Consider the following 26,856-nt stretch of genomic DNA (forward strand, 5'->3'; position numbering starts at 1 on the left):
TTATGTCTCATTTGCTGTACGATTAGCAGTAATGAAAATATTCTAGTTGTTAAATTGCAAAAGAGAAAGCTAAATGAGATATCGGTTGAGGAGGAGATATTTCAAAATAGAGTATCTTTGAAATATCTTACCAGCCTTATGTGGTATAACTAGGATCGGATTACAGAATATACAATAAAGGCAAAAATAATTGGAGTCAATGACAGATTTGGTTGGTGTTACTTATCTTGCAGTGTTTGTAAGAAGAAAATTACTGATATGAACAATAGCAATTTCTACTGTGTTAAATGCAACAAGGAGATAAAATTTCCACAAATGAGGTGAATCAATTTTTTATTGAAAATTAAATAATTGTTGTAAGACAATGCATTATAACGTTAATAGTTGATATTTATTAATGAATATTGTTTGTTATAACAGGTATAAAGTTGATATTGTAGTCACAGGTGGCGCTGTTGAAGCGGCTTTTATAATGTTTTATTCAGTATGCTAGAAATTGGTTGGATTGTCATGTTCCCAGTTATTAAAAACCCAAGAAAACAATCATGAAAGAATTCCAGATGTTGTAAATGCTTTTTGTGGAAAGACTTTTGTTTTCAAAATTAAGTTGTCAGAAACTTATTTGAAACAAGGATATGAGACTTATACTGTATTAAAATTTTTTCTTTTCAATGATGAACTAGAAAATGATTACAAGCTACAGCGATTGGAAGAGGTTAGTATATTTTATGTTTTATTTTAAGTAACACATTTTTAAAAATTCAAATGATAGCAATAGTTGCTCATTAACATGCTACTAATAGTTTATACAAAAATTACATGCAGTTGAAGGGGGAGATGGAAAGGATTCATCAATAGTAGATGCGATTCAACATCAGCCTTTAACACCAAAAGTTACTGACAAAACATCAAGTACCAAATCATCCTTTGAAGAACAAGAACAATGCAGTACAATGCAATCTTCTAATTCAGGTACCTCAAACATAAATAAAGAAAAGGGTGAAGGAACAGAACACCAAGAGCCAGAATACAGTGAACATGCAGAAAATATTATTGATGAACCTTCAGCTGTTGGTAAGAGATATCAAAGCTCTAGAAGGATTTGAGAAAATTGTTGTTCTTTTCTTTTTTTTTTTCTTGTGTTTTTAAATATTATCATGTAATATTTATTACTAACTAACACAAAGTAGATATTCGTATCTATTTTTAGGAACATGTTTTTTGGTAGAATACAAAATTTCAATTGTTACATAAATATTTACAAACAGTTTCAAAAATACAAAGCAATTAACAGGTTTTTCCTGCGAACTTTATATAAGTTAATGTTTCAAAGATTATTGACATCAATAGAGATACTGTCTTCCAGCATGGCTTCTTCTAAAAAATCTGCACTGGCTTCTGGGAAACTCAATTTAAATGCTTCAGCACAATTAAAAGTTGACTACCTCTCTTTCTTCAGGTAAATCATGTAACAAATTGTTAATATATCCACATATATATAGGATTCAAAGCAACGAATCCTTTAAGTGATACAACGCATCTCATCAAATTAACGAAATTCAACAATACACCTTATCAATATATTAATGCTCGCATTTATTCATGCATATTTACTATAATGAATATTATCTATATATATCTACCCTTTCACGTTCTGTACCCCTCCACATTCAATTAGACAGAAACAATGAAAGATAACGTATAATCATAAAACATTTATCATGAATGTGAAGAGTTTCTCTTGATCTAATTTAATAATAATAAAACAGTTAACATCTACAAAACATTGAATATATCTATTAGTAATAATACAAAATAGTATAAATCAATAGCATCCAAATGCTTGCAAAAATTATAGCCTAAACCAATAACATGTAGACACTTGCTTTTCGGGTTTTGATAACATGTTGTCACAATATCAGCAGCTTGATCTTCTGTCTTTCTGTTTTTGCAAGAGTAGGTTGTAAGTCTGCGTTTTCTCTAGTAATTCTTTTTCTGTTTCTTAAGGACATCAAGCTGTCCTCAGCTCTTGCACAAGATTTTCCAATGACTTTACAATCCCCTGTTGTCTTTTAATTTATTTATAGTTCTTCGATTCTTTTTTGTAACAAAATTATGTCCCAGTACACTTTTCCTTCTCAAGTTCTAGAACCTCTGATTTCTTTCTAATCGTGCAATCACATTGGGGAATTAGCCATCGTTGCTTTATTTCTAAGAACCCTAGAAACCTATCAACGGAAATATTATATTGTATTAAAAGACAAGTAAATAATTAGAAATGTATAATAAAAAATGACGTAACGAATCCACTCATAAAAGACACTTTGAACTATTAATATCATTATGCTTTCAACATCAACTTTTAGAAACTAAAAAGTCTAAGAAACCAGTGAACAGAGATATATACGATGCGTACAAAACAAGTAAATAATCGAAAGCTGTAAATAACAATAGTATAACAGACTCTATCCCCATAAACACTTTGATACTATACAATATTAAATGTATATACTAAATAATATAATAACCAGGAATTGTACTATAAAAGGACAACTATATTGACTAATTATAGCAATAATGGAATTAATTTCAACAAAATAACTTAACAAATTGCACCCATAAACACTTTGAATTGTTATATATAATGCTTTCAACTTCAACCTTTCAGTTACCATGAGTAACCTTCAAAATAATAATTTAATTGTATGATTAAATCCTGACATAACAAACTATTAAATGCATGTTTGTGCTCACATTTAACGGTCATAAATTTTTCTGTTTTTTAATTGAACATGAGAGGAATACAAATGATCTGCAATTCACTGGGGTCAACTTGGGAAAATGAGGCAATTTTGATGGATTCAAAGTGAATTAGTTGGGTGGGACAAGAAAGCAAGGAAGAAGGGGTAAAAATATACTATATTAGTAATAATTAACCGAATGTGAAGGGGTATAGAATATATATTAAAATTAATTAATAATAATAATTAATATGCATGATTATGTGTTTTGTTTGATGAATTTAGTCTGATCATTGTTTATATCTAATATTCTGAAGTACTTTATTTGATTGCCACATAGGATCTCAGAAGCTCTATAATTGCTACAAGTGTCTGCATGTTATGGTTTAAGCTATTTGGTATTATTAATAACATATATCTATATAACAAGATACATTCAATGTTTGTTGGATGTGTTTAATTAGATAAATACACTTCACATTCACATTAAATGTTTTATGATTATATGTTTCATAATTAAAATTTAGTTTTATGATTTACGTTTTGTTCGTAGAATTTAGTTTAATTCATTGTTTTTGCTTAATTAAATGTGAAGGCTAGGGGTAAAGATATTAATATTAGTAATAATTACTGAATGTGAAAGGGTACAAATATATTAATATTAATATTAATTAAAAAATAATTATATGCATGATTTTATTATTTTTTTTTTTTTTGATAAGTAAGCAATCATATTAAGAAAACAGAACAATGTACAAAGGCCTAATAAAAGGCGACCAGCCTATTTGGGACATCCCCGAAATAGGAAACAAAAGAAACAAGCCTACAAACAGCCATCCGCTCAAGGGGTTTATCAAAAAACCACAAAGGGAGATAAACAAACCAAGAAGAAAGTAAAGAGAACACCAAAAATCCCACTACCATAGGACACCTCCCTAGGTTAGGATCATTAAAGAAAAACAAAAAATCAAACGCTTTACCAATGAGACAAAACAACCAAGCAAAAAACCCTTGCTTAACCCTTTGTAATCCAATCTTCAAACGGTGTTGAGAACTTGAGGAACGTCTTTGAAAATAGATCTAGGGAGGCCCAATCATTCGCCAACTTCCTATTGCTATAGGATGCGGTGACATTCCTAGGTCCAAAGCTTTATCTCCAAACACTTTGATAGCATCAATTATGGTGAAAGATCCTTATGGTCACCCTAAAACTTCGCGGAATTTCGTTCCCTCCAAATCCAATAAACCGTAGCCCCTAAACAAAGCCTACCCAAAGTGAATTTTAGACTCTTACCTTTCAATCGTTGCCAAATGGGGGATGTAATCATGCCGGGGCTAACCACATAACCAAGGTCAACAAGAACTAAGGATCTTGCTCCAAATAGACTTAGAAAAAGGGCATGCAAAAAATAAGTGGTCAAGAGATTCATGGATGAGGTACAAAAGCAACAATGAGCATTAGTAGTCCCTATACCTATAACACCTGTCTTGTAGGTAATCTCTCCTTTATAGCCATCCATAAGATCATAGAGTATCTTGGAATTGTAACGATCTAATTCTTATAAAAACATGCACAGTGAAAAATAACATAACCATAATATAAAAGTGGGCCCAAAATTTTTCTTTCATAAACATATGCATTCTTTATAGAAATTTATACAAGGTTTGGACATATGCAAAACTATCAAAAAAGGGTGGACAGTGTAGCCATTTCTCTTGCTGTGCCGATGTCCATCCGACTGTGTCCTCATCTAGAACCTGCAAAACATAGGGAACAAAGGAGAGCACAAACAAGGCTCAGTAAGTAAACCCACTAACTCGATTGTTCCGTAACTCTTTCTTACTCACTGTATAATTATCTTCCTCATAAGCTCCTCTATACTAATTTCTTTCTAGTAAGACGGCCCCATCTGACGGAGGCACGTGGGACTCGCTCCCACTTCCAGTGAATTCTACTCATTCTAGCCGATCGGACTTGGTTATGCAGGATTCGGACCTTTGGCCATGTGAGTGCATAGAATCTCTCGGGTAAACTCGGGTATAGCCCTCATCCGCATGTACATACGGGCTACACCACTTCTCTTTCTGATACTCTGGGCCGTTATTGATGCGGCGTACATGCGGGAATACTCTACCGTACCACAAGTTCCCATCGCACAACCTACTCTATCCTCTTATTAAGCACTACTCTAGCTTTACTCCATAGTGCTCATTCTCTCTTTCTTTCTACTGTTGGAGTAGTTAAACTCAAAAGTCTCTACTCTCTTTTCTAATGCAAAGTAAAGCAAATTAATGCACATCAATGACTCATTCTCATTAATGCAATTATGAGAAGTAACTATGACATGTAGCAACAATTAAGGTTTCTATCCTCACTTATGACTTTTGAGCATTTCATCATACAACTCATGTGCATAAAAAACTCTACTCTAACTCTAACTTTCTGTTTTCTTTAATCATCAAATGGAGAAGACTCCCTCATAAAACCCTAAATTCTCTATCAAAAGAGAAAACATTCCATAATCTTGCTCAAAACCTCCTCCAACTCCAATAAATCAACCCAACATCAAGCAAATACCACACTTCTCATAAACTATAACTCAACATAATTACTACTCTCATTCACAATTAGAAGAATACACATATGTATTTAAATCTACTCAAAAGAATTTTGATCTCAACTTAGGTTGAGTTTACTTACCTTATGAGAAATTAGCTTCTTACACATTCTCATTTCCTTTGGAAGCTTGCTTTTCCTCTACAATTAACCAACAATCACAACAGAGATTCTAATCAAAACATAGGAAAACTCTCATCTATAGCACAAATCCTTACCTTAGGAAGCTTTAGATTAAAACCTACTAAAAGTTTCTCAAAAAGGCTCTTGGAAATCCTTGAAAGATTGAAGGAAATTTGAGAGAGTTTAGAGGAATGAAGGAGGCGGTGGAACTGGAAAAATGAAGACACTTCAAAGGCTAAACCCTTTTAATAACTCTTAATACTTATTCTTCCCGTTTGCCCTTGCTCTTTTATGGAAATTCCATCCATATCCTTTGATCCTACTAACACACCCCTATACTAACATATTCTCCTGAAATTTCCTTACAATTTACCCCCACTTTTCCTACTAATTAGGGGTAGAAGGGTCAAATTGCCCTTAATGAAGAAAATATCTAAAACTTGGAAACATTTTGGTCGGACCGTCGCCGCGGGGAGGAAACGTCTGTCGCCGCGGCGAAACTGTCCAGGAGTTTCCCTTGGTTTCCCCATATCTTCGCCGCGGCGAAGATTCTTCTTGCCCGGCGAAGCTTGACAACACCTTTCTACTTCTATTTTTAACCATTTCAAGGCAATTAATAAACACAACATATACTAATGTCAATCAAACAATATTACCACGATATCATCTCAAATAAGAGCAAACGAAAGAACAGTAAAATACGTACCTCAAGTGGGGTGTTACAGGAATAGCCTTTGAGAACCACACCAAGTCACACCACTCAACTTTTGCTCTCTTTCTAATGCCTCCCAAGCCAATTTGGTAGAGAAATCCCCCGAAGGTGAGGGTGTCCAACAAATCTTGTCATCAACATTAGAAGGAGTGAAATTCACAGAATTCCTCATGTTAATAAGAGCCAAGATTGGCAGTTGGCCACTTCCAGTTGCATCATCAATCACAGAACTCACTTTAGCATCCTTACAATCCCCGATCATAATAATCCTTTCCGTAGTGCAAACAAGGGGGCCGTTCGGGTGCAGTTAAAACAAAGAGAGTGGTGTTCCATTGCCATGTTATATTGATATTCTTTCTAGCCCTTTCCCTATTTTTGAGGAATGTCTCCATGACCATGTACAATTTTGGGGAATGCATATGTCCCAAATGCTTCTATTCTCAAAAGATAAATTCGGACCCAAGAGACCTATAAAGATGGTTTCTGTGATTGCATAGGTTCCAAATATGTCTTAAAGAAGCTGCAAGGTTCCATCCTTAGATTTCTAAAACCCAAGCCCCACCCTCATTTTTGGGAACACATACCTCTCCCAAGCTATTCTAGCTTTTAGTATCATATCAACTCCGGACCAAAGAAAAGCTCTCAAACTAGCATCAATTTCCTTATGAATTTGGAAGGAAGGGTAAAGAGGGACGACCAATAAATTTGCACCACCACAAGAATGGATTTAATCAAATAATCTCGCATAGGATAGAAACCTACTTCTCCAAAGAGGCAACCGAGCCAAGATTTTATCACGAGCGGTCGACAATCTCCAAAGGTAAGCTTAGAGGTAAAAGGGGTACACCTAAGTATTTGATGGAAAACTACCCTCGGCCAATCTATCAAACTTAATAGCTCCATCTTTTCATTGTCACTCACACCAGAAGGAAGATATTGCTCTTATCAGGATTTGCACTCAATCCTGACCAACTTTCAAAAGTAATTAAAGCATTCTTAAGGAGAGACAGAGAAGTACCTTCGGCTTTACAAAAAGCATGAGATCTCCACGAAACAAAGATGAGTCAGCCCCATTTTCTTGCATCTCTAATGAAAACTAAAGTTGGATTAGCCGCCACTTATTCAAGAGCCGAGAGAGAGAACCTCCATAGTAATAAAAAACAAGTAAGGGATAAGGGATCCCCTTGCCTCAGCCCTCTAGAGCTCCCAAAGAAACCTACCAACTCCCATTGATAACCACCGAGAATCTAGGAGTAGTGATGCATTTGGATATCCAATTGACAAGAACATAGGGAAACCAAAATTCTTAAGGACTGTAAGAGAACATCCCAATTAACCGACAAACCTTTATTAAATCAACTTTACAGGCACACCTTTTTCCTTGGCCGTAGCTCGTTATAGTTGTGCACCAACTCTGGCAAACAGGATATTCTCTCTATTCTCCTAACACAACAAAGGCTGCTTGTGCGGGTCAATGAAGAGAGGTAAAGCACTCTTAATTCATTTGCATGATCTTGGTGATACATTTATAAATTATCTTGCAGCAAGAAATGGGATATGTCCTTACACAAAGAAAGCATTATCACACTTGGGATAAGAGCAATTGAAGTACAATTACCTCCCTGAGAAACTTGCCCCTTGAGAAGTGTCTTTAATAGCTTAATCACATCTTTTCCCCCCACATCCCAAGCTTTCTTGAAGAAATAAGCACCAAAAACATTGTCCAGGAGCTTTGTTGTTGCCCAACGAAAAAACAGAGTGTTCTTGATTTCCTCATCCGTCACTTCGGCAATCATCCCATTAGCCATATCACTGATGAGCAAGGTTCAATATTTCCTCTAAACCCTAGAAGTCTCTCACACCCCTCGGCTCTTCAAAAACTCTTTTAAAGTGGCTGACAATCCTCCTAATGCTCAAAGGGTCTTCAATAACCATGCCGTTGTCACAGTTAAGCTTGGTGATTCTATTTCTTCTTTGCCATTCACACACTTGAAGAAATGCTTGTGTTCTGGTCACCCTCTCTAAGCCATTGCCCTCTAGATTTTTGCCTAGCTAAAGAATCCTCAGCTCACTTAAAGAATTAAAATTAAAAGCTTTGGCTTTTTCCTCAAGAATAAGGTTCTCTTCAGAGGATTAGAAGCAAGAGCATGCTGGACCCTTAGAAGGTTTTCTCTAGCTTCAATAACTTTGCCGAGATATTCCCAAACTCCTCTTGTTAAACACTTTTAATGCTGCTTTGACTCTCTTCAGTTTAGTAAAATGACATAGGGGTACCCCTAACCTTTCTTCCCAAGCCTTACTAACAATGCTAATGAAACTTTCATGGTGAGCCCAAAGTTGAAGAACCGAAATGGGATTTTCCTAAATGAAGACATAACCCCACTTTCAACAATACAAGGAGAATGATCGAGATGCTGGGGGAAGGAAATTCGATGAATTACCAAACACACGCCCCACTTTTCATTCACAAGAGCCGATCAATCTTAGTTGTAATCCTATGTTCCCCTTCTCTCATATTCTCCACGTGAAAAAGTTACCCATAAACCAAGGTCCTCAAGCCTAGTCTCATTACACTATTATTCAAGTCCGAAACGTAATTTCTCCACCTATAAGACCCCCTATTTTCTCATGCCCAAATCTCATCGCATTAAAATCACCCATAATCACCATGGTATTTCCAAAATCTTGGGCTACACATTAAGTCTCCCATAATTCTTCCTTTCCAGCGGACCATTAGAGCCATAGACAAATGAGCAAACCAAGGAGTAATTAGACTCCAAAATAACAACCTTACCATGGATGGCTTGATTCGTAGTTGATGATTTCAAACCTCACCAAACTAGGATTCCAAGCAACCCATTCTACCATTAGGCAGCAACACATAGTTATGGATTACATCCCATCCCCCAAAAGGCAAGGACTTAGTAACCTCAAATTTGGTTATAACCTCAAATTTGGTTCACGAACTCTAGTTTCCAAAATACCACAAATTGCAAATTATTGGAAGAGATAGATGTCAACCTCTTTTTGTTTCAAAGGGGAATTAAGACCCCTTACATTCCACGAAGCAAGCTTAATCATGGGACGGCTGGGCGTTAGGAACTTCTCTCGCCTTCCTGGCTAATCTCTCCTTTGGCTTTTAGAAAGATTATGTTCCCCTCCATAAGACCTCCTTTTCATCAACTCGAATCAAATTTTCGAACCTCACAATAGCCGGTGAGTAGACCCCATTTCACATCCCTCAGGATTTCCACCAAGGGACCCCTAGGTGGGGTTACTTTCCGTTGTTGCACTAACTCCAAAGCATTCAACCTTTTGCTTACTTCCAACTCTCTTCTCAATGTTAGGAACACTCACCCCATATCATTCCCTTAACACACGCACCTCGATTATAAACCCTGTTAAGATTAGCCCCGCTAGGGACAATTACCCACTCATTTCATCCTTATCTTTCCAAACCTATATTTGACATTCTCATACCCTCCGCCATTAGTCCATTACAGCTGCTGTTTTTTGTGGCTAGAGCTCTCGCCCAGTTCTCTGCACAACCAACATTTGCACATTCTTTTCCTCTTAGTCACCATTCGCCATTCTCGAGTAAGATTCAATCTTGTTCTCGGTGCTTTCCTTCTCAAATCGAGGGCCAAGGTGACATCTTTCAAATTTGCCCAAAAGTTCTACACAGGCAGGCCCTCGGTTTCCAAGAATACTCCACCCCTATGTTTACACAATACCATTCGGGAGGCCTAGTTCCACTGAATTCGGGAATGAAGAAGCTGTGTCAATTTCAAACACAAACTCTTGCATACTCCAATCTATCCCCCGCATCCGTGAGTTATCCATGTAGGAGGTTTCCAATAGCAATCGTAACATAGCTTAACCCTTTAGCAGTCCAAAACCCAATGGGACTCCACTAAATTTGACCCAAATCGGCACACTACTAATGCCTTCACCTGCCATTTTTATCGGACGCCATTTTTTTAGGAAAAGGGGCTGCCCCCCAATAGCCAAGGGCCCCTTCCAAGCTCATCCTTGGAGTCTCATTATCAAATTTCAGAATAAAGACCCCAACCCTATTTGAGCAAACACCAACCTTTCGAAGCACTTCCAATTCCTATCGATAAAAACCCTTCACAAGAGAGAATGGAACCTTCTACCAAGGAAGAAAACAACGAGACAATTTCCATTTGTCCCTCCACAATCAGCCATCTTTAGGAGGTATAACCCTTATCCTCTGCCATCAAGGATTTCCGGAGGAAAATATTCCATAGGAGAACTAGATTTCAAAAAAAAAAGTTTTCTCCAGGATGCAATACCAGCAGGCTTTAATCCCCATCCACCTTTTCCCCCATAGTCCCACCTCCACTCGCCGTTTCTCGCCATGCATCAAATTGGAGGCATTGAATCAACCAGCGCATTTCCCGCACATTTCCACACCAACCTTATCAATCTTTTTTCCACCCACAATTTGTGCTTCTTAAACACCCACCAGAACTATTTGCCTCACTTGTATTCAAAGATCACAAGAAAAGGACCATTGGGAGGCAAAGTATGGCTTTGGAAGGTTTAGGAAGTGGAGGGAAAAAATTGTTTTTTTGTGATGTGGCAAGGCTGGTCGTGGCAAGGCTGGTGACGTGGCAGGCTGACGTTGATCTTGGGGGACGTGGCAGGTGAGTCAGCATGAGATTGATCAGGTGGAGGGGAGAGATGGATGATTTGTTGGTGAGTTGTCATTATTTGAAGTCAAAGAGAAGAGATAAGGAAATCAAAAGGGAACAATGAAAACAAGGGTGGCTAAAAACTTATGGAACAGCTATTAACAGTCCAAAGAGATGTGGATAAGAAAAAAATCAAAAAAAATCCAAATGTGCCAATGAGAGAGAACCAATGGATAGCACTTGGATGGATTCAAAACTATCTCACTCAATATGGGACAACAACAAAAAATGGTAGATAGCTCCAGCCCAAACAGCAAAGCTCCGGCCAAAGAAGCACCCACACTCTGGTGACCAGCAAGAATCTGGCATCACAGGCTCACCACCAACCCACTCTAATTCCGGTCAAAAAAGAACACAAACAGCCCCTTTACTCCTACCTCACTTCAAAAACCAATAGCAACTCCAAAAAAACGAAAATAAACAAAACAACTCCAGCAGCCACCCACCTTCTTCCCAATCCGGCCAAGCCAAGAAACAGCCAACACAAAAACAAGCTCAACCACAACAGCCAACACAAAGCAAAAGAGAAGACAGGAGAGCAAACAACCAAGGAGTTCGATTTAAACCCAAAAACAACCCCCAACACAGCAAAGAATGACTGAAACATAGCAAACAAAAAGGTTAACAAAAACGGAAAAACAAAGTGCCGTTTGTGAAAGAAAATGTGAAAAGAGAACTTAAGGAAATGGTTAGAGGGACAGGTTGAAGTTTAATGGTAAAGTGGAGGATGGAGGATGAGGGTGGAGAGAGGGGTGGTGGGTGGAGAAGAAAAAATGGAAAGAGGGCTGGTTTCTAATCCTAGAGAGAAGAGAGCATTTCTCTCACTAACGTCAAAATATAATTCGGAAGCCACTTTTTTTTTTTTATTTGACTCACTGAACCACACAGGCCGATTTACGCGCTTCATGATTATATGTTTTGTTTGATGAGTTAGTTTTGATTCATTGTTTTGTTTAATTGAATGTGAAGGGGAAAAGATATATTAGTATAATAATAATCAATTGAATCTGAAAGGGAACAGAAATATTAATATTCATGAGAATGTAAATTTTAGGATTGATAGGTAATATTTTGAATTTCATAAATGTGAAAAGTACGTTGTATCAGCTAAATGACTCATTACTTTGAATCATATATATATGTTGATATATTACAGTTTGTTACAGATTTATCTGAATGTGCCAAGTATTTTAATTTTAATTTCAATGCTAATGTTAATTTTTACTTGTATATATGAATGTGAAGTGACATATTTATACCATTCATGAATTCAAAGAGGTAGTTTGTATTAAAAGCAGAATTCATTAAATTGAAACTATGTATATGTCTATTATGTACTGATTTGTGCGGTTTACTCCAAAAAATAGAGGTGTTTATGCTGAATTTATATATGTATATAATTTCTCCTGCATCATAATATTTGTTCACCGTTGCTTAAATCACATGGTGTCAAAGTTATTGTATAGTTTGTCTATATTTCTTTGGTTGGCTCGGAATTGTTTAATGTGTTATTGCTATAATCCTTTTTGAATTTTTTCTAGGTATAAACTTGATGATGGATAATGGTGATGAAGATATTAGACGTGTATCCGAGACATACGAAAAATTGAATATTTCAAAATTGAGAGAAAGAAAGTACATAAACTATGTTATATTTATTTTTCCGAGAATTCGTATTAACTCCATCTCTCAACACCCTCCAACCCGGACTAGAACCAACCCACATATCGCCACATAGCCATTTGAGAAAAAAAAAAAAAAAACAATTTTGGATCATTCTGAGAACAAAAAACAACTATAGACGTTTAGTTCTCATGTTATTTTAGGAACATATAAAAAAATCATAATTTTAAATCTAAGTCATTGAATTATACAAAGAATGAATTATTCAAAACATATAGAATAAGTTTAAGTTCAATTGTTGGAAACTTATTCACTACTTAATTAAAAAACTTTTAAAATTTAAATCCAACCATTAAGTTATACAATGAAATGGAATCTTTAAGAAAAGGATTAAAAGGTGTAAAATAGTAATGTAGAATTATGCGTTAACTATAGAATAAGCAGTATTTATATTAGCTTTGGTATTATCATTAAGTGGGAACAAATACTGCGAATCTTTTATCGATTTTATTGATAATAGAACTGTTTTATTATATAGTTCTATTTTTTTTCTTGAGGAATACCAAGTTCCTTTTCTTTGGCAATAATCAGGGATTCACGTTTCCTAAATCGAATTTACATGTATGGTTGAGTCTATTATTTCTAATAAAGCATTCATTATTCTCTGTTCATCACTTAGTGGTGTTGAGTTTGTCCAGCGTGACTTTAAGGTTTTGTAGAATAACTTCAGTTCAGGCGAACAATTTGATGTTGCTGCTGACTTGTAAAAATAAAAAATGGCATATAAAAGTAGTATGTAGAAGGAATATAAGAGTAATCAGTTGATGTTATTTACCCCATACTTCTATTGTTTGGATTTTGGATTGACAATAGAAACGTCTACAGTTGTTTTTGTTCTCAAAATGATCCAAAATTGTTTTTGCAGATTGGCTTATGGCAATATGTGGGATTGTTCTAGTCAGGGTTTGGAGGTGTTGAGAGATGGAGTTTAAATGGATTTGTCAACAAGGCTGATTAGTAGGCAGTTTGTGGGAAGTCAAAGTCATGTGTGATGTTTCAGAGGAGAAGTTTTGGAGTTTTGTGTTCATCCTCGAGGAAGGTTGTTTCTCGAGTTGAATCTGAGGTTGTTTTTGTGGGGAAGAAGAGTCAGGGCATGTTATGGGTTCAAGATGTCTGATTTCAAGATTCTTGATCGTGTTAGCCTTGGCCTGCTAGGCGGGTATGTTTGTGTGAGAATTCAAATATTTATAGAAATTTGATGGTGGTGTTTGACCATTTTTGTGATTTAATTGAATTGGGATTTCCTGTCGGTTGATGAGGTTGTTTTTGAAGCCATTGGTGAATGATTCTTACAGGCTTCATTTCTTTTTTGTTTCCTTCTCATTATTTCTTATGATATGTTAGACTAAGGAATAAACTTAATTTGAAAATACAATGATTCGCTTGGTGTTATTGATTTCCATGAATATTAAGAGATTCCTAAATAGGAATTATTCACATGCATTCAATTAATGTATTCAATACAAATCTTTTCTTCCTCTTTAATTTGATAAAAATACAAACATATCTTTTCACATTCATGAAATTCAATAATGCACTTTATTAATCCATTAATATTCAACGTTCATTCATGCATTTAATAATTATTAATTAATATTAATATTTTGTACCCCTTCACATTCAATTAATTATTATTAATAATATATCTTTACCCGTCACATTCAATGAAACAAAAATATCAAATAATTAACGAAAAATGTTTTTTATTTAAACGTTATATCATTTAACATTTAATATAAATCTAAAAATTTTAAACTCATCTAATAATAATAAAACATTTAAATCAAAATAACCATACCCAATAACATGCAAACACTTACTAAAAAATATCAAAAGTCATATTAATTAGCAATAGTCCAATTACATTGAACATAACACGAACAGTTGTTGTAATCATTAATTATCATATAATATTGCTTAATGACATCTAAAGCTATATAAGAGTAGAGAATTCAACAATCCATACACCTTCAAATATTTCTTTCATTTCACACAGATACCTTTAACAAATGGAAGACAAAAGGCCAACTATTGTCAATCCAATATCCAAACAAACAGAAGCGTGCAATAAATAACATCAACTGATTACTCTTATATTCCTTCTACATATCTACTTTTACATGTTCATTTTTTTATTTTTAGCAGGTCAAGCAGAAACGTCAGATGGTTCGCCTGAACTGGAAGGTATTCTACAAAACCTTAAAGTGACGTTGGACAAACTCAACACTGCCAGAGTGATGAACAGAGATATAATGAATGCTTTGTTAGAAATAATAGGCTCAACCATACATGTAATGTTTGATTTATGGAAATGTGAATCCCTGATTATTGCCAAAGAAAAGGAACTTGGTATTCCTCAAGGAAAAAAAGTAGAACTAGATATATAAACAGTTCTATTATCAATAAAATCGATAAAAGATTCACAGTATATTGTTCCCACTGAATGATGATACCAGAAGCTAATATAAATACTATTTACTCTACAGTTAACGCATAATTCTACATTACTATTTCACGCCTTTTAATCCATTTCTTAAATATTCCATTTCATTGTATAACTTAATGGGTTGGATTTAAATTTTAAAAGTTTTTTTAATGAAGTAGTGAATAAGTTTCTCAACAATTGAACTTAAACTTATTCTATATGTGTTGAATGATTCATTTCTCTGTATAATTCAATGACTTAGATTTAAATATTGATTTTTTTATATGTTCCTTAAAATTACATGAGAACTAAACGTCTGCAGTTGTTTATTTTCTCAGAATGATCCAAAATTGTCTTTTTACAGTTTGGCCATATGGCGATATGTGGGATTGGTTCCAGTCCGGGTTTGGAGGGTGTTGAGAGATGGAGTTTAAGTGGGAATTTGTCAACAAGGCTAATTAGTAGGCAGTTTGTTGGAAGTCAAAGTCACGTGTGATGTTTTAGAGGAGAAGTTTTGGAGTTCAGTGTTCATCTTCGAGGAAGGTTGTTTCTCGAGTTGAATCTGAGGTTGTTTCTGTGGAGGAAGAAGAGTCAGGGCATGTTATGAGGTTCAAGATGTATGATTTCAAGATTCTTGATCATGTTAGCCTTGGCCTTGCTAGGCGGGTATGTTTGTGTGAAGAATTCAAATGTTTATTGGAAATTTGATGGCGGTGTTTGATTGTTTTTTGTGATTTAATTGAATTGGGATTTCCTGTAGGTTGATGAGGTTGTTTTTGAAGCCATTGTGACTGATTCTAACATGTTTCATTTCTTTTTTGTTTCCTTCTCATTATTTTCTTATGATATGTTAGACTAAGGCATGAACTTATAATGTTTGTATTGTGAGATTGCAGCCCTTTGTATAACACAAGAGTTGTGGTAGAAAACTAGATGAAATGTAAGATCAATTGAGGAGTGAGTAACTTCTATTGCTATTGGTAGTGCTTTTAGAAACCAGCATGGTTATTGGTGATGGCATTCTAACTCCGTCAATGTTTGGTATTATTTCTTTCATACATTACATATATTTTCCATGTGAAGTTATAGATTGATTATGTTACTTATCATAATGGTATGGTTTTGTCCATAGATCTCCATCAAATTGGATATGATATGTTTTAGCTACTGCACAATGTATTAGCTTCCAAGAATTGCACAACTTTCTCTTACTTTGTCGCATTTAATGCATATACGGTATGTGTTTATATGTGTGCATGTGCATGTGTGTGTGATGGGATAAATGAGTAACATCCTTTTAATTGTTTTTTTTTTTTTTTTTATCATAAATGAACTTGATTAGTTCTCAAACCCAGCAGCTAACATGATGGAAAGTAGAGACCATATTCGAAAGGTAATCTTTTCTTTTATAGAGTAAAAATTTGATGATTTATGTGCCAACTTAGTGTAATCTTAAAAGCACTTACTCTTTAAGTTTTCTTAATGTCTAAATGCAGTTGAATTTTTTTTTTTCTTGGTGCTTTTATGCAACCAGACTAAATTTAGTAACCCATTATTTTCTTTGAGTATAAACTCAAACTTCTTGCAGAAAGAGTTTTTCAAATAGAAATTTTTAAGTTTTTAGTGAACTTTTGCGTAGAACTTAAGTTTGGATGACAACATGCGGATGTTTGACAATTCTTGGATATTCATATCATAGGTTGCTAATTTGACTAACCTCTTGACTTGAGGACGAACTAACCGCCAGCATCAAGCTCTTTGGAAATCAATTATGCCTCTTTCATTATCAGTTTTTGATATATTCATAGAGCTTGGAACTACAGTTCCCATCTTTCCCTGTGCAGACTAGAGTTGTTCCACCTGTAACAACAACCTATACACCACCTATTGAGCAACCGGAAGTGGTCTCCAATGTGTCCAACCTTTGCCCCACTCACAGGTGCTTACTTTAAACCATTGTTTGTTTATAAAATTTCATATTATTACTGATTTATTTCTAAACGTAAATTGATTCAGTTTTGATTCCTTATTATGCAGCCACCTTTGGCAGATGGTCGCAGTGAGCTTGATGGGGTGGCATTCGAATAATTTAATGAACATTTCTTTTTTGGCGTAGACACAGTATGAACCATTTATAATATATATATATATATATATATATATATATTATATATATATATATCTATATATATATATATAATATATATATAATATATATATATATATATATATATATATATTATATATAGATATATATATATATATATATATATTATATTATATATATATATTATCTTTATTATTTTTTTCTGTGTCTTATAAACAATGTTATATTGCAAAGTGTTTATCAATGAAGCATATTTTATTATCAAAAAGTTGCAAACTTACATTCTTAAATAGGTTATACATGTTTTTGTTGTGGACTCTGTAGCCAGTAATAGTTTGTGTTGGATGACAAGTTTTATTTTATTTTATTTTTGCTCATTTCATGGAGCTGGGCAACCTTTTAAAATGGTGAAAGATTAATTGTTGGACCTCAAAGCAATGGTTATATTCCACGTAGGAACTACTAATTTTAAGAAAGGAAAAATTGTCATTTCCATTATATTATTATGTACCAAATTGTTGTAAGATAAGTGTTGCAACTCTTCTTTTGCTTTGAAAAGGGAATATATTCATATCACTAAAATGTTCCAGTATTATTTCGTTCTTCAATTAATTAATTTATTTGTGTCAAAACCACTTCCATAAGTTGTGGGACTTTCAACTTCTATGTATTGAATTCAATTAATTCAATTCCTGCTGAATTACAAACTGACCATTTCAATCTTCCATCACTTGCATTTTATCAAATTAAAAGTGGAATGTGAAAGATCTGTACTGCATACATTAATTGAATACATGTGAATCATCCCTATTTTATCAACATAAGCAGCAAATACGAGGACCAATTAACGACATCCTAAATGGCAATCATATAACGATTCTCAGCAATCTTTAAACATAAAAACCCGATTAAAAAAAAAAAAAAAGAACAATAACAAAATGTTCTATTATAATCAATATTTGACATATTTTTTTGTGAAATAATAGTCGTTTACAACTTCTTAAAATATAAAAATTCAATAATAAAATAAAAACAATATAATAAATAAACTCGCGCAACGCGTAGGCCTGCCATCTAGTTGACGTATAATTTGATAGCTAAAAATTATCTATATGGTATGAGCCAGCACCATATTGTACAGCTACAGCACGACATGAACATGGACTTTGCCAAAGCACACCGCAAGTTGGCTTGTGTTTGGCGAGAAAATTTAACTCCCACATCCCAATTTAACAAAATGGCCTTGAAAATCCTTTTGATTTTTTTTTTTTGTTTGATTTTTTTAATTTAGAAAAGCTGACATGGCACAGTTAGGATTCATTAAACATGTAAAATGGGTTAAAATGAAAAGATTCAAACATATGTGGGCAAAAATAATTAATGAAAGTTATTTAAAATTTGAAATTTAAAAATGAGCCCCACCCATTCAAATCGCTTAATCGAAACGTATTAGGCAAAAATTGACCGACGAACCTAAAACCCATCCTCTACGATTTTCGGCGACTACAGACCCACATTCCTGCAAATTTTTGATCCATTTTCAATCCTAAAGCTTCCTTTGTTAAAACCATGGCTGACATTCACAATGAGGAGGAAAACCCAACATCACTTCGAATCCTAGAGTCTGGCGGCGCAAGCAGTTCAATGGCTGCTCCGGTGGATCATCCGATCAGTGAAGATGGTCCACAAGTAGAGGAGACGACGGTGGCACAACAACAGAGAAAAGAATCATAAAACGCTTCTAAAGAGGAGGTTGCCGGTGAGAATTCAGGCGAGGAGGAGGAGGCTGGCGAAGAAATGGTACGTAGACCAGATATTCGTCACTAAAGATCAGATGAAATGGAAATCTCACAAATTTTTTTCTAATACTAACAATTCACCTTTCCCTAGTTCAAGTAAGATGTGAAATCTACAAATCCCCACAGATTTTTCTGTCGCAATCCCCTATTTTTGAAGGAATTGCTTAGTCGGGTAGTAGATAGAAATTTAAAAGACTTCTAATGTTGTTGTGATTTTTGCTGTTAAGGGAATTGTATATATGGGAATGAATATGTTGAAATTTAGATTAATATTTGTTTTGTTTGGTTACTAAGAAAATGTGGGAAGGTTTAGGATTCGTTGATTAGAGAAAAGTGATTATACGAAAATCAATATGATTGGTGTTTTTTAAGTTATATAATATTTAGGCATTGAGAATTTTCATGGAAATGGGATGGATGATGTGCAAGAACTTGTATTTTGATTACTTTGACTTGAAACTAAACTCCTAGCAAAAGTTTATGATCTCTATGATTGTGTTTCCTACATGAACATGCTGCTTCCGACCAAGAGAATTCTTTCTGGGATTAACGGAACTGCATTTTGCTCATGTCATGGCTTCGGTTGTCAGTCATGGATGTAAAACTTCAGTAATCATCATAATTTATTATTATTATTATTATTATTTATAATTTCATTGTTTCAGTAAAAATTTGCCTATCACATTAGGTGGTGAGAAAGGCATGTTGGCATTTGACATTTTTCACAGAACTGACAAATCTATGGTTTAGCTTGATTTTAGCCTAGTGTTGTTGCTTTGGTCATTGGCATTTTCTTTGTAGTGGCTCATATGAGTCTAGCCACCAATCATAATATTCCATGAAATAACATCCCTTTGCTCTATACTGTCAACAAATTCACGAGCCTTCTCCAAATTACCACATTTTGAGTACATATCAATAAGCGCATTAACAGTATGAAGATTAGTACCAAGTCTATGTTCTTCAATCCAACAGTGAACCTGTAACACCCCACTTGAAATACGTAGCCATTGTTTAAGGTATGGCCTAAAGGATTACTGAATTGCCCCTAAATGAGTTTGTATATTGTTTGTGTTGTTTGGTTGGCCCTTGGTTGAGTTGATGTTTTGGGTTTGATTGAGTGTGTATCATGGAATTGATCAAGACTTGGCGGATTTTGGAGTTACAGCCTTCGCCGGGGCGAGGAAGAAGCTTCGCCGCGACGACGTTGGTTCTGTGTTGGCGGTGTTGGTTCTGGAATGTTTCGCCGCGGCGACTAGAAGTTCTTCGCCGCGGCGACAGGACGGCAGAAAAGTTCCTTGAGTTTTCTAGAGAATTCTTCATAGGGGTAAAATGACCATTCTACCCCTAATTAGCAGGAAAAGTGGGGAGTAAAATGTAAGGAAATTTCATGGAGAATAGTGTAAAATGGGGGTGAGTTTGTAAAGAGTTAAAGGATAAAGGTAGAATTTTCAAGAAAGAGTAAGGGCAAAATGGGAAAGAGTGTATATTATATGAACTAATAAGGGTTGAGTTCTCTAAACCCATTCATTTCACCCATTTCCACGGCCTCTTCATCTCCCATTTTCTCTCAATTCCTCACTCAATCTTCCAAGGGATTTTTGAGAGTTTTGAGTTGGAATTTGACAAAGAAGTGATCCTAAGCAAGAAGAGGTAAGAATCCCTACTTTAGAGATGAGTTTTATTCATGTAAGGGTTAAGTTCTTACTAATTTTATGCTTAGGAAATAAGGGAAAGCTATGGTCCAACAAGAGTAGAGAGCTTTAGTGGAGACTACTCAAGTATGAGGTAAGTAAATCCAACTCAAGCTAAAGTTTAAGAAATTCTTAAGTAGAGATTTATTTATGCATGTATATATGATGCTTATTGAGAAATTGAGTAGAGATGTATGTCTATTTGTTGAGGAATTGAGTTGAGAAGAGTATTTATGTTATGTTTGTTGGATATTTCCTTTATGGGAAGTGTTAATGTGTGATGAGTTTGAGATGAAGTTGGAGGAGATTGAGTAGATATTTTGGGAGTGTTCTTCTATGATAGGAACCATGTCCATAGAAGGGAGTTTCTTCCCATTTTGGATGGTTAAAAAGAGAAGGAGAGTGGTAGTTAGAGAAGAGTTTTTGTATGCACATGAGTTGCTTGATGAAATGCCTAAGTGAAATCTGCCCTGTCACAGCCGTGACTTTCTAAGTGATTTTTGGGCATTTTAAGGATTGAACTGGGCTGAGACCGAAACATCAAAGTTGTAGCCCTATCTCTAAGCTTTAAAATGAGACCAAAATTGTAGCAATCCGAGGTATATAACACAAGTTATGACCTTTTTAGTGTGACCTGTGCAGGATGACTGTTTTGATGAAATATTGCATTTGGCATTTCAAAAGTGCATTAATGAGTATGAACCATCCATATGCATTAATTGTGCATTGAGAAGTAGCTTGAGAAAGAATAGAGAATGTTGAGTATGAGCTACCTTATGAGTACTAGTTTAAGAGTAGAGAATTTTGAGTATAAGCTATACTATGAGTAATAGTTTGAGTGAGAAAGAGTAGAGAATGTTGAGAATAGCAACTCTTAAGAGTAAAGAGAATGAGAATACTCTGATAGTAAAGAGAAAAGTTGAGAAAGAGTAGAGAATTACTCTAAGAGTTAAGCTACATTATGATGAGTAGCTAGAGAAAGAGTAGAGATCTTGTGCACAAGAGTTAAAGAAGAGAATAGAGTAAGTTGTGCGATGGGGAACCTGTGAGTGACGAGTAGAGTCACGCAGAGTGGAACACGAGGTTCCAGCCGTGCCTCCGGTTAGATGAGGCCGTGACCGTCACGCAGAGTGGAACACGAGGTTCCAGCCGTGCCTCCGGTCAGATGGGGCCGTGACATTCAGAGAGAGAGAGATTGTACACTCATATGGCCAAAGGTTCCGAATCCATGCATAACTAAATCCGATCGGTAGCGAATTGAGCGGAAGTCACGTAGAGTGGTAGCGCCCAGCCGTGCCTCCGGTCAGATGAGGTCGTGACATTCCAATGAGTAAGAATGAGAAAGAACAGAAATAGAAAGAACAGAGATGAGAAAAGCTAAGAGTTAAGCTATATTATGAGTACTAGCTTGAGAAAGAGATGAGCAAACATGAGAAAGAATAAGAGAGAGATAAGAGCATAGAGTAGGTTATGCGATGGGGAACCCGTGAGTAATGGGTAGAGTATTCCCGCATGTACGCCGCATTGAGAGAGCGGCATGAGTATGAGAAAGAGAAGTGGTGTAGCCCGTGAGAGTGCATGCGGATGAGGGCTATACCCGAGTACCCAAGAGAGAGATTGTACACTCACATGGCCAAAGGTTCCGAATCCATGCATAACCAAGTCTGATCGGCTAGAATGAGGAAGCGAGTCCCGGCCGTGCCTCCGGTAAGATGAGGCCGTGACTACTAAAGAGAGTTAACAGAAAAAAAATTATGAGAAAGAGAAACAGAAATGAGAATGAGATAATAGAAAGAATTAAAGAATGAGAAAGCTTCAGAAAGCCTGAGAAGGAATGAGATAGAAAGAGAGAGAGTCTAAGGAAGAATGCGAAAGTTTGAGCTAATAAGAATAGAGAGTGGAAGAAAGAACCATGCAGTTCTTTTGTATTAATTACATGTAGAGCTTATACAGGCGAGAACCATGATTTTCCTTCATGGTGAGTATAATGAGAATAAGAGAGAACCATGATTGTCCTTCATGGTGAGTAAGAATAAGAGAAAAAGAACAGAGAGAAAGAAAGAAAAAAGAGCAGAACAGAGTTAAAGGAGAATAACAGTATTAGAAAGAAAGAAAAAAACAGTGAGAAATAGAAATAGAAGAACAGTAGAGTAAGGAAAGAACCAATGAGTGAGTTGCGGGGACAGGTAGTAGAGGATTTACTTACTGAGCATTGTTGTGCTCACCCCGTTGTTCTTCTCTGTTTTGCAGGAAATAGGAGCAGTGGTCGGATGGACGTCGAGGAGCGAAGAGTATTGGCACCACTGTCCACCAGCTATGATATTTTGTATTAATTAGAAAGTTTTTAAATACATAGTCTTTTGAGTTTGTAAAGAATTATATTTTATGAGTAAAGAAAAATTTAAGCCCACTATTTTCCATATGCTACGTATATCTATAATTTACATAGTATGTATTATAAGAATAGTACTAAAGAGGAGGTGTTACAGAACCTAGTTGCGCCATTCAAGAGAACCCAAATAAGCACAAGCGGAAAGGACAGTAACTATTGTGCTTTCATTAGGAATAACATTTTCATTACAAGTTTCTTGAAACACTTCCATCTCTAGCAATAAACACTTCTTAATGAGATCCTCTCAATTGCAACATTATATCTTATGCTTTTTGTGTTCACATTTGTTGGACGCCCACAAAAAAGCAAGTATACATTACATTCATGTTACTTTTCCTTTAATTAGTGTCTATAATAAAGGCATTTACTTTTGATAGTGTAATGAACTGAAATATATATTTAAACTGATAGATAAGTGTCCACTCTTGGAGCTACCATTTTCAGTTTCCTGGAAGCTCTTTGGTGTAGAGATAATCCCAATTTGGGTAATGTTAGAGCAAATTCATTAATCTCTTGTCACGTCAGTTGAGAAAATAATGTGAATGTTTCAAGGCTTTATAAAATGGAACATGGCTGGTTTACTTGAACTAGAAACCAAGATTACTTTCTGTACTCCCTTAATTGAAAAGTTGATACTTTTTCTTATAAAGTATTGCTTCGATGAAACCACAAAAAGCATTTTTTTTTTTGTCATACACATGAAAATATTAGTTGAAAAGTTGATTGTGCATATTTTCCGGAGCGTAAACTATAAAGACTACGGGTTGGAGATTATAAGCGATAAGGTACCATACTTCCCTGTAAGGGTGACAGTAAGGTCGAGTTGGGAAGTTTTTACGAGAATAAAGGAGATTTTAAAGGGAGTGAGGAATGGTGAAGACGGATTCAAAGAGACTTGTTTCGGTCTTTTTTGGGATATTGGAACAAATTGGAAAAAGGTGTTCTGAGGGCAAGGAGTGCATTATATGTTGCTGCACTCAGTAAAAACCAAAAAAAAAGCAAGAAGTGTGGTTCGTGGTGGATGGAAAGCCACTATGTTTTGGGATGATGGAATATGCCTTGGTGACAGGCTTAAGATGTGGGGAATTGCTAGATACAGTTGAGCAAAAAAGAATAAAGGAGAGTAGGGCAGCCAGAAGCTTGGCTAATAAGGTTTTGCTGGGGGAAGCGTCTATTACGGGACGTGATTTAGAGGAGAGGTTAGAAGAAGTTGGGTTAACTTGTTCATAGAAGTTCAAACTATGCTTGGTATTGTTCTTACATTCGATCCTAATGGCTGTTGACGCAACAAAAGCCATTGATGCTTATCCGTGGGGACGGGTATCATTTAAGCGAACCATGGAGTCCCTGCAACTAAAAGACATGCTGTTAAAGCACTCCCAATGGGCCGGGAAGAATAGACTGAGCACATACAATTTGTTTGGCTTCCCATGGGCAATGCAGATAAATATTAATAGCTTTTTGTTATATTTTTTGTAATATATGTGTTTGAATTATGATATGGACTGTTTTTTTTACAATGTAGGCTTGGATGTATGAGGTCGTCCTTATCTCGTTAAGGCCGGGGAGGGGGGGGGGGGGGGGGGGGGGGATTAAGATTCAGATGTGTGACAGCAATTTCCTGAGATGTTGTGGTGGCACGTCGAGAAGTGTACCTATTGGGATTACGACCAAATAGACATTGAAATTCAAGCGACTCGGGTAAGATTAAAGGATTAAGCTTTTGAATATGCACTTACTTTAAAATGTCACTTAAATCTGATTGATTTTGTGTTTTTTATTGTAGGGAGTTGTCCGTCCCTTCCTCACCGCTACTAGGGGTGAAGCGGAACGACATTATGTCACATCTTTCTAACCACTGGAAAATGAAAGCGATGAAGGGATAGACCGCTTGATGCGGGACCTAGAAGGGGTCACGCATGTGAGGGCAGTTGCAAAGCCACTGCTTGAGAATGTGGTTGACGCTGAGGATGATGAAGCTCCAATCGGCGGGAATGGGGAGTAGAATGAGGGAGAGGAAGAGGTTCGTATGCCTCAACAAACCGGTACAACAAGTACCGTTTTGCCAAGGCATCAGGGTCGGGAGAATGAGGTGGTTGACCTCATAAACTATATGTTTGAGAGATTTACAACAACCGTTTATGAGAGGTTTGAGAACATGGAAGAGTGGATGAAAAGGGTGGGGGAGAAAGTGGCTAATGTGGCAGAGAAAGTTGGTAGGGTGGAGGAGGAAGTTGGTGGAGTATTGAAAGCAGTTGAAGTGCAACCTGGGCTGAAACGAGAGAGCCGAAATAGCAACTTGTCAAATCACCTTACACCATAGTAACACATGGAAAGAAGAGGAAAATGAAGAAACAAATTGAGGAAGAAGCAAAAATGGAGGAGGTTAAGGAGGTTGCTGGAGGAAGTGGGGCAGTGATAATGGAGAAGGGTGAGGCAGGAGGTGAAGGAATCGGGGATGAACGAATGAAGGGGGAGGAAGTGGGCAAGCGAAAATGGAGTCAAATGTCGATTTGTATAGGCCAATAGAGGAGGAAAAGAAAAAACTCTTCTATGCCTATTACAATGAATCTGGAAGTGATGTCCATGTAAAGTGTAAGACCGAGGATTATCCTCGGGACTGGTTTGAAAAGATATTGACGATGGGCAGGTGGCTTGACGACTCGGTGAGTTATTTTCGCTTAATTTTCCTAATTTTTGCTTATGTTTTCCATGAGGTATTATATACTTATCATGCTGTTTTTATTTGATGCAACACATCGATGAGGTATTGGCACTATGAGGCTGTGACAGACTAGTAATGGTGATCTATTATATCCCGATTGTGCCATCACCCATGCGGCCTTTGGCCAAATGCTAGTAATGACATATTGCAGTTTAATGAAAAAGGTCATTGGTAGAGGTGCAGCAAAAGGAGTCAAGCGAAAAAGATTGGGCACAAAAGACTTAGACTGTGTCCTTGATGATTTTAAGTTTGATGACAGGATCATGCAGTATGTACGGGGGGAAAGACCCAAATATGGCCACAGTGGGCAAAGGTTAAAAGAGTCTACTATATCATCAACATCAAGGATATGCACTAGATTGTAGTCGTCCTGCTTCTAGATGAGGGGTTACTGAAGATCCTTGACTGCAACCCATCTATTTGTCAAGATAGGCAGTTGGAGACCGAGTTGGAGCCACTGTCCATGTTGTTCCCGCGATTGTTGCATGACAGCGGTATGTTTGAGGACTTTGGTGATCAAGTACTGACCAGAAAGTGGCCACTCAAGCGCTTTCATGTCCCAACAAATGAGTCAAGGTAAATTTTGTATAAAACTAACTTACATAATACAATTGTTCTATAAGCTGATTCTAATGCTGATGTCTGCTTCCTATTGTAGTGCTGATTGTGGGGCATATGCCCTGAAATTTATTCAGTTTGACATGACTAACACCCCGATAGACGGCTTGAATGACTAAACAATGAATAATTGTCAGAAGCACTGGGTTGTTGAGTGCTTCCGTGGACATATGTATCCTTTTTGAATGACTAGAACCCAATCAGAAGGTATGGAAGTTGGACTTTGAATTTTATAGTTTATGTGATGTTGATGTTGATACTTGGATTGTGGTGCTGATGCTGCAGGTGTCATGCTTGTACACAACTTTACCGGAAGAGAAGGACTCAGTGAACTTCTCAATCTTGCACTCCACAACTTATCCTCTTTGGACGCAAAAATTTTACACAATAAAAGCACTTGTTTGTGGCTGCAAGTATACCAAAAAATTTTGTAAGTTGCTGGCAAACAATGAGAGGAAACTTCTCAAAGTGGCTTAGGGTGTCACAGTAGGCTATCAGCAAG

The sequence above is a fragment of the Pistacia vera genome, unplaced genomic scaffold (genome assembly GCF_008641045.1).
Source record: "Pistacia vera cultivar Batoury unplaced genomic scaffold, PisVer_v2 Contig1342, whole genome shotgun sequence".
Taxonomy (NCBI): Eukaryota; Viridiplantae; Streptophyta; class Magnoliopsida; order Sapindales; family Anacardiaceae; genus Pistacia; species Pistacia vera.